Below are 10,045 nucleotides of genomic sequence, written 5' to 3'. Positions count from 1 at the left end.
CCCTGCCGTTGTGTTGCACAGAGTCCACATCTGGAAAGAGAACAAACCAAGCAGGAACATGGATGAGCTGCACTTGTGGTTCTCCTCACAAGAGCCATGAACTACAGCACTGAATTGCAGTTCTGGGAAAATGGTGTGCACAGGGGTGAAGAGTGAAAGACAGGCCCAGCTAAGGTCTCAGACGCCAGGACTCAGGACGTCGAGCAGAGCTGTGTCATGAAGCTCCCCCACAAGACCAGAGGGCCTCTTGCTGACAGCAGCTCAGCAGCTATGACCTAGAATTGTCTCCTGGATCAATCAATCTGTAGGGTGCTTAGACCAGAATTATTCTCTTGGTTTTTATTTCTAGAAAAGTTATATTAGTGGACACTGAAGTTTTGTGGATTGGCTTTTAACAATATTCAAGGTACACAACTTGAGCAGACTATATATTTACTATTATATTTTATATATTATATTTATTCCTGAAATCCATATATTCTAAAATTTCAGGATCACAGGGAATACTAAAACTGTTATTCTCAAACCCTGTGAAACATTAGACTACCAAAGAATGACACAATTATATTTATCTTATTTATGATATTAAAGTGCAATTATTTTAGAAGGGGATCAAAAGATAATATAAAATAAACAAATGTTAAATGTGAAGATCAATTTCCTGATACGAATTTTAAATTTATCAGTCTTTTCATACAATATAAATAAATATTAGATTTATTTCATACAGTATTTATTTACTTACTGATGCACTATCTTATATATAATATTTTGTGCATATTCATGTGAGTACATATATGTGTATAGATATGTGTTTCTGCGGGTGCTAAGCAGGTAGAAACCACGGGTCAATCTCATGTATCATCTTCAGGAACAGAGTCCAACTCCTATGAGACAGGATCACCCATTAACTGGAAGCTCACCAAGTAGTCTAGAATAGTTCACCCTCCAGCCCCAGAGATCCTCCAGTATCTTCCTCCTGGTACTAAGATCACACTTAGGCACCACCATGCCTAGCATTTATTTGTGGGTTCTAGCAATTGAATTAAAATTCCTCTGCTCATAAATTAAGATTTAACTGACTCATCTATAACCTTAACTCATGTATTCAATTTTGTATTTCACTATTTTCAATTATAGTGTCTCATAAACATAACTTATTTCTTCTATGTAATTATTTGAATGGCTCAAATATTAAGATATATTGATATGGCATAATATACAAAATCACTTGTTAGATTTTTAATTTGCTTCTAATTTCGATTAGTATTTATTGCAGTAAAATGTATCTCTTTGTCTTGTTATAGTTTGTTGAAATATTTGCATAAACAACAAGTTGAAAGGCAGATATGAAAAGGCTGTGACTTTTCTTATAGATGACCATTTTATTTTTGAACAGGTTTGTACTGATTATGTTCCCATCAAAGCGTACACATATCACTTTTACAAAACACATTATTTTTGTTATGTAGTATTTATTTTTATGCATTGAAGAACTTGGTGGGGTGGTACAGATACGCTTAACAAATGATCCTCAACAATTATGCTTTTGAGCCTGCTCATAACAATCCTGGGTTTGCTCTTAAGATTCAATTATACATTGTTTTACTCCTTTTTATTCATTGTGAACATTTCATCAAGTATAATTCCACACTGATGAACGGTTAGGCTGTGTCTGTACATGGATTACTTTGCTTTGGGGTGGTAACTGCCTCAAAGAAGAACAATCATAGAATTGTACACTTGATTACAGCATAGCCCAAGATGCCTATGGATTCAGGAGAGACAATGAGTCATGCACTATGTTTCATTAATAGCTTACTTTCAACACAATATAGTGGAGATCTTTGATTATCAGAACTGGGTTTACAAAAATAAAACCCTGATGTATTGGTATGCGTTTCTTTTGTCTGGTTTGGTTTCTGAGAGTAGGTTCTACATTGGCCAGACCAGCCTTGAACTGGTGACCACCCTGAAAAGCTGATATATAATCAGAACTGTAGATGGGAAACAATGTATTAGTTACTTTCCTATTACTGTGACAAAAGTATCAAGGTCAATGACATATATAGATAAAGAAGTTTATTAAAGCCTGTAGTTTCAAAAGGATAAGAATCTGTTATGGAGGGGAGATGACAGGCATGGCAGCAGGCATGGTGACTGGAACAGCAAGTTGAAGACTCAAATCCTGAACCACAGCAGGAAGCAGAGAGAGCTGTAAGACCTTTAAATTCTTAAAGTCTGCCCCTAGTGACATATTTCCTCCAGAGAGACCTCATCTTCTAAACCTACCCAAACAGTGCCACTAACTGGGGACCAAGTCTTCAAAGATCTGACACTACAGGGGCATGCTCACTTAAGCTTTAAAAATTGGGATGGGGGAAACTGTGGTCAGGTGGATGTTGCTTTTGGTGGTTTTCAACCAGCTTCCTAATCTGTGGCTTTCCTATCTTCCATGGGCCTCCCTTGGCATTCATGTAGAATGCCTTGTCAATCAGTGATGTCGTGAGCCTCTTTTAGCTTCACCTCCAACCCTGTACATAGTATTCTTTGCTCTTAAATGCTCTCAGTAGAAAACACATAAACCCATTCTTCAAAAGCATAGCTATGTTTCAAAAGTCTCTGCCTTAAAAAATTGGCAAGCGTGCTCACTCACTGGAAGGTTTTAAATAATAGCCAACCTGGTAGTGGATGATTTGTGTATCATTTAATTTAAATCTTCCAAAATTCACTTTTACTCTCTCTTTTTTTTTCAGAGTATTTAAATACTGTGAACAAGATCTCTAAGTTGCTAGGCTACAGTTGGGAATCACAACTGTGTAGATGGAGATCTTGTTTTCTGGACGCCCAGAAATAATCACATAGAAACTGTGTTAATTACAACACTGCTTGGCCAATCAGCTCATGCATATTTCTAGATAACTCTTACATTTTGAATTAACCCATTTCTATCAATCTATGTATCACCACGAGGTTCGTGGTTTACTGGTAAGGTTCTCTGGCATCTGTTTCCTTTGGCAGTTACATGGCTTCTCCCTGACTCTGCCTTCTCTCCTCCTCTATCTGCTCGGAATTTCCACCTTGCTTTATTCTGCTGAGCCACTGGCCAAAACCGTTTTATTCATCAATCAATAAAAGCAACACATATACATGTATCATTTAATTTCACTCTCCCAAAACTCACTTTTAATATCTTTTTTTCCCAGAGAATTTAAATAATGTGAACAAGATCCCTAAACTGATAGGTTACAGTTGGGAATTACATCTGGTTTCCTTTAAATACCTATTGATTTTAATATTGTATTAAGCTTTGTTTCCAGCTCTGGAGAAAGGGCTCAGATCTACACTGTGTTCTACAGTGATGCCTGTGATTCTTATTGGATGCCTTTCAGAGAAAACATTTAGTCAGGTGTATTAGGCAGACTTTCCTCTGGCAAAATACATACATATGGTCAAATGTCTTGGTTCAATCCAGATCAGAACTGACTTGTTGACCCAGAATTGTCTTTGTTAAACAGTGATTGACAGTGGAGTGTTATTATATGATACACACTTGATACTGCTATGAATGATGACCTCCGGTCACGCACTTTTACTATGGCTAATCAATGGTCCTTTGCATAAGCCAAAATGGCTTCCAGTGAGAGAAATGGCAACACTTTTGGAAGACAGGTTCATTTTGTCATTTTGTAGTGATGTAAGCTTTACTGTTCAGGGATATCTCAAGACCATCATTTGTAGATTAGTCAGAAGCAAACAGTATTGAGATCTGAAGCAAAAGTTCCTCACAAATAAGCTCAAAAGATATGAATATGGAAACTTAGCTTTTGTGACAAGTTACCCCACGTTTGCTGAGGTCTCTTCAAATGCCACCCCTGAGGGCACATTTGCTGTGAACAGCTCACAGCTCTTAGCTAGTGTTTCTAGTTCTAGATAGTTTATGTCTCATCTCCTGCATGGTTGTTTTTTTTAAGACATTTTCTGCAAAATTACTGACACACAACACTAATTTGCATCAACTTCAGTCTCTTAAATTAATAGAGTAGAAATCTGTGGGTTCTTATTGTGTCCATAAACAATTAGATTTCTCCAATAACTCTGAAAATGCACAAAGTATTTCACTTTGAACAGTAAATGGCAAGTCAAATGGACAAATAAGGAACATGGCAATAAAGAAATGGGTAGTAGATTATTTTGTGAAAAATAGTACTTTAAAAATCACTTAGAAACTTAATATCATAAACATTGATCACTTCGTACTTTCACTCAAAAGAAATGGTGAATCTTGTTTGGGGAAAATATTGCTGAAACATATTTTCCACCATAGTGGATACGTACTGTAGCATGGACACTTTGGTTTTATAAGTCCTATGGCTCCATTTTTTTCTTCCAGTAGAAGTAAAATAATGGAGGAATTTGCCCATTCTCTAAAATATCAACTTGAGTTATTAATATTGCCAGACTTCTGTTAATATGGAATAATGTCTGCATCATTATTGTAATGCTTTTGAAGTGACTCTTAGTAGATAATTTGATAGGAAACACAAAAATCAGGGTCAACAGACAGATCATTAATTTGTCTTTTATATTTACTATGGTCCTGTTTTTTATTGCCTTAAAAGCATCATCCCTCTATTTCTTAGACAAATTAAAAGTCTATGAATTTTGTAAATGAGGTTGGTCTAACAATCCTGTTCTGACATATGGTAGAAAGTTCAGTAATTCACGCCATTCATCCTTAATGGTTTATATTTGGAAAGTCTTTTTTAGAGTGCAATGTTCATTCATTTTACTTCATAAAACACTTGTGTAAGTATTGTTCTCCACTGACAAAGCAACATAATGTAGAGACAAATTATTTGGAAGTAAATTAAAAAGACTGAACATCCCAAAATGCAAACCACTCTAGAATTCTACCAAATAGCCACAGAAGACAAGGCAAGCATGGCTCCCCTCGGCCCTGCAAAAACACAGCCTACTTTGGGCACAGCTCATATGTCCTACCAGCGGCTCCCTCCTTCCAGATCTCCTTTCAAGCACATTTTGTAAACTGCACAGCTCCAGAGAAGCAAGAATTGTGAAGCCATCTTACTGTGCTGGAGAATTTTTTCAGAATGATGCATATTATGTAGGAAACTATGAGGTGGCATCCTACGTTAACAGGAGAAAAATTTCTCTTTATACGTATGTATAAAAACATTTTCTCTTTATATATATGTATGTATGTATGTATATATATATATATATATAGTCTATAATGTGCTCCCATGATGCTTATAGAACATTAAAATCTGCTGTGTATTTTAAACTTGGTATCAAAATGTAAGCACGGGTGAGATGGTAAGGGCAAAGTTGTATGTAGCAGGCTGAAATGTCATGTGGATTTTCTCCAGAAATGGAAACTGGCTGGAATATGGGATAATTAATGTTCTTCAGTCTTCAAAACTGAAAAAGCTAACAATAGTGAACACTGGCTGAAACAAGAAGATATTTACTTCAGGTATATTTTCTGATTTTAGTAAATGTGTTGCTTCTATAGTTATCTGAGTTTTATAAAAGATATTATCCAAACCACAGAAGGGATTATAAGTCCTCCTTATATATGAACCACTTAAATGAACCACAATAGGCCGGTGACACTTTTTTTGGCTTTTTATAGTCTCAACATACTTTTTACAAACATAACTGTCATTCCAATGATGCAATAAAGTTACTCTAGCAGAGTCAGGCAGTGGTGGCACACACCTTTAATTCCAGCACTCAGACGGCAGAGTCAGGCGGATCTTTGTGAGTTTGAGGTCAGCTCAGTCTACAAGAGCTAGTTCTAGGACAGGCTCCAAATTCTGTCTTGAGAACCAAAAAAAGTTAGTCTAGCATATACTTATGAAGTGGTGGGGACCCAGAGCAGAATTCAGCACTCCGACTCACTTTCCCAGGTCCCCCATTAATCTAAGGAGATATAGAACATATTTTGTCTTCTTTCCCTGAGGAATTTTAACTTCAGAGTGCCTGACAGCTTCACTCTCTTTCAGGGGTGCAGCACAGCCAAGTGATGAAGACCACAGACCCCAAGGGTAAATGCAGCTCCTCACCAAGCAGCTGGAAGCTGATTTTGTGCCTCCATCTGTCAAATGTTGTTGATGACGGAAGCTTCACAAAGGGTCTAGCCAGACAGGGCATGCAGTATGAATTCAATGGGAACCACTTTTATTGTTAGAGATTCCATCTTATACTCCATCTCTCTATACAAATATCTCCCATAACAAGTCTTACATACTTCTAAGAATACATGAAAAGAACTACCTTAGTTCAGTGCATTTTTGGTGGGAAAGACATTTTGAGGAGTGGTTTCTCACGTAGAGATGAGTATGTGTGAAGATAAGGAAGTAAATTTATTTCTAACGTTTTTATAGGTTTTTAAATCGGGACTCTATTTTTATATTTATTTTTAATTTTTAAAGTGGTAAATATCGATATTTAGTCCACTGATCCTTATGGAGAGCATGTTCCACTTCAGGTGCTGTTGTTGACACTGAGGATTCTGCAGCAGTGGAAGCATCCACGGCTTCAGAAATACAACTCCACACTTCCAAACCTTACGATTCTTTCAGCTAAACATGTACTCTTCAGTGGATGCTCAACCGATTTGAAATAGAGCTTCTCTGCTCTGTCTTATTGTGCCAGGGTTGCCATAACAAATCCACAGAGCAGCTGAGGGACAGACACTCTGCTCACATGCATACGTGCACTTGCGCACACACTTCTTAAGGAACGGTTATGAGCTGCTCTCGGTCTTTCTTACCTACACCAGCCCGATCTTCCCGAGACTGTCTAGCTATTGGTTCCCTAGAGCCGCTCAGCTCCCAGGTGGTGCTGCCTGTGGTTGGTACCGAGAGCAACTGACAGCATCTGTTTTCAGAATGCCCTTTTCCACCATATAAGTCCTCTCTATTGGCCAGTAGATCCAGTTACCCATCCTAGCAGATTATTTGATCCCACTCCAATATTTTGTGGAAGGATTTCAAATAAAGGTCAAGAAGTCAAACACAAACAAACAACCCGAAGCAGGGCTGGCCGCTTCTGGAGCTCATGCGAGAGGATTACCTCTAGTAGAGGCTCCTGGGCATGGACAGAACCTGAAGGGGAAATACTGCAGAGGCCTTCTGTGGGTTTGTCATTTACATTTCAGTCCTCAGAGTGATGGTTTTGAAGAAAGTCTCTTCCCAAACACTCATTGAAATGTCTTCATTTGGGTGCTCTAAGCACAAAAGCAGATTCACACAGCTGCCCTCCCTGCTGTCCCCAACTCTGTTTCTACATCATTGGTTACCGACAGGTACCTGTGCCAATGAACTGCAATGAAAATTTGGGACCCTGGATGGAGAAGAACCTAAGTTTGAATTTCTAGCTTAACGATTTAAGCTTGTTCCACCCTCACCATAACCACAGAAACAAAACTTAACAGAAGCACCATACCCTATTGTCAGTGTGAATCCGGGTCCCTGTTCGAACATCTTCAGTGACACGGGCCGTTGAAGGAAGAGCCGGCAAAGCAGGCAGACAGGAACTGCTGTCCCCAGCAGCTGTTTGAGCATTAGGGAGGAGCAGAATGAGGGACAGGATAGGGGTCTGCGCTCTATTACTTTAAACTCAATTTTAAATGGATGAATTCAAATGTTTATATTCCCCACAGACAACATGCCATTGTGAATGGGCAGCAAATGTAGAGAGTCCACTCTTGCCTTACTGAGACATGCTAGCTAACTTTTTCCTAGTCTAAGCAGTCCCCTTCAATTAAATATTGCCCGGACTGAAAACTAAGCCCTTATCAAACCTGTTTATAGAGTCATTTCCTGGAGGAAATCTTTTCATGGAGTATACGCAGTCTCCTATCTCTTCCTTTCTTCAAGGTAATTCCTGGTTTATGGCCATGAACGGAAGGTAGCACCAATCCGTCGGGTTGAATTTTGACTGCTCCCAGTTTTCTCACAAAAGAATCGAGCAAGCTTTTCCCCATCCAATGAGTAATTTGGAGTAAAATTAAAAATATTTAGCAGTGGGTGTGGTGCACTATGAACCAGGCAGAGTGCGTGTCAGTCTGATAGACATCAGAATGGGCACAAACAAGACGAGGCAGATATGGCATTGTGAGCCAGCTGGACATATGTCCTGCGGGTAACTCTGTAGTGCGGATGTCTCATCGAGTGTTTTGGAAGAGCCTACTGGTGCCCTTTACTGCTCTCAATAGCTGCAACTACTTTTCTGAGTTTTTAATGCTCCCTCCAGTAGCAGGGAGCAGCTTCATTCAGACCTTAGATACTCCAAAACCGAAAACATGACTGCTGAGTCATGAAAGAGGGATCTTTGGAGGTTTGTTGTTTGATGAACTGGGCTATTGCTACCATTTTACTCTTCAGAGGTCATACTCAGCTTCTCCTAACCTTTCAGCTAATCCAGAAAGCATGGTCCTTAGTACTCACCCCACCCTCTATCTACTCAGGTTTCTTTCTTTCTTTTTTTTTTGTTTGTTTTTTTTTGTTTTTCGAGACAGGGTTTCTCTGTGGTTTTAGAGCCTGTCCTGGAACTAGCTCTTGTAGACCAGGCTGGTCTCGAACTCACAGAGATCCGCCTGCCTCTGCCTCCCGAGTGCTGGGATTAAAGGCGTGCACCCGGCTCTACTCAGGTTTCTGATCCTGAATTCAAGGACAGGGAAACCTCCCAGCTCCCTAACACCAAGCTTGCATTTTTTAATACAGTGTCCTGTGACTGCAGGGAGGAGGGAAGGGAGTAGGGAGTGGCAGGGATGGCTTCCCATGCTCCCTGTCTCATCTCGTCCACTCCACCCACTGGAAAGCATTACCCCCCTCAGTCTACCCTGTCTTAGTTCTTCCTTTTCTACTTAGGTTTAATAGATTTAGAATTTCATTTTCCTCAGTAATATCCAGTCTTCAAGGACATGATGATGATAAAGAGAAGAGTCAAATGGCAGGGACTCTAAAGCGCGATGTCACTCAGTGACTCTCTTTCAGACAGCCAGCTCCGTCACTCTTAGGACAAGCCTCTTGGGTCTGCAGGAAATATTCAAACAATTCCTTCACTTACTGATTTTGATATAAATGACAGCGAGGTGTAATCTGTTTTGAAAATAATCCAATAAGATATATAAGTACTAACACTTAGAGGAACTCTTGTGTTTACATAGGAAATTGTATATTAAGTGTGTAAATTCAAATCTCTCCATCAAGAGATGAAATATTTTCTGATAAACTGGCTTTTACACCCCCCCCCACCCAATAGGAACTGGTTGGCTGGCAAAGTCCTTCTAGAGAAGCTATGAATGATCAAAGGAGACTTTGGGCCTGTTGGGAGTTGGCTTTCCCTTGATGGTGCTGTTATGGCTGCTAAATCACAGGCTATAACGAACTGATCTTAAACTTATTTAACTGCTTTCCTCCTCCCTCATTCATTTCCTATCCCACGACTTTACAAAATGACAAGACTGAAATTCCAGTCTTTGAAATAAAAATTCAAAAAGAAGCAAGACAGATTACATACACAACAGTTGCAACATAATTTGAAGAGAACTGGAAAGGCCTCTCCTGCCATTCTCTGGTCCACCTCATCCTGGAGAGGCCTGTCCCTCCTCCATTTTCCTCAGGGATCACCTCATCCTGGAGAGGCCTGTCCCCAGCATTCTCCTTGGGGTCCACTTCATCCTGGAGAGGCCTGTCCCTCCCCTTTCTCCTCAGGGATCACCTCAATTTGGAGAGGCCTGTCCCTCCCCTTTCTCCTCAGAGTTCACCTCATCCTGGAGAGGCCTGTCTCTGCCATTTTCCTATGGATCACCTTACCCTTAGTTCTCAGAGCACAAATTTACTGCTAATACATCATAATTTTAGCCCATGGTGAATCAGGAAAGCTAGGTTCTTTACACATCTAGAATTTAAGGATCTGTATAGAGCACAGGTTCATACCCTCACAGGCTGCCTTGAGAGAATGTTCAGTGAAGGGTCATACCCCCACAGACTGCCTTGAGAGGGGATTT

The sequence above is a fragment of the Microtus ochrogaster genome (assembly GCF_000317375.1).
Source record: "Microtus ochrogaster isolate Prairie Vole_2 chromosome 14 unlocalized genomic scaffold, MicOch1.0 chr14_random_1, whole genome shotgun sequence".
Lineage (NCBI taxonomy): Eukaryota > Metazoa > Chordata > Mammalia > Rodentia > Cricetidae > Microtus > Microtus ochrogaster.
Note: the sequence above shows the minus strand (reverse complement) of the source record.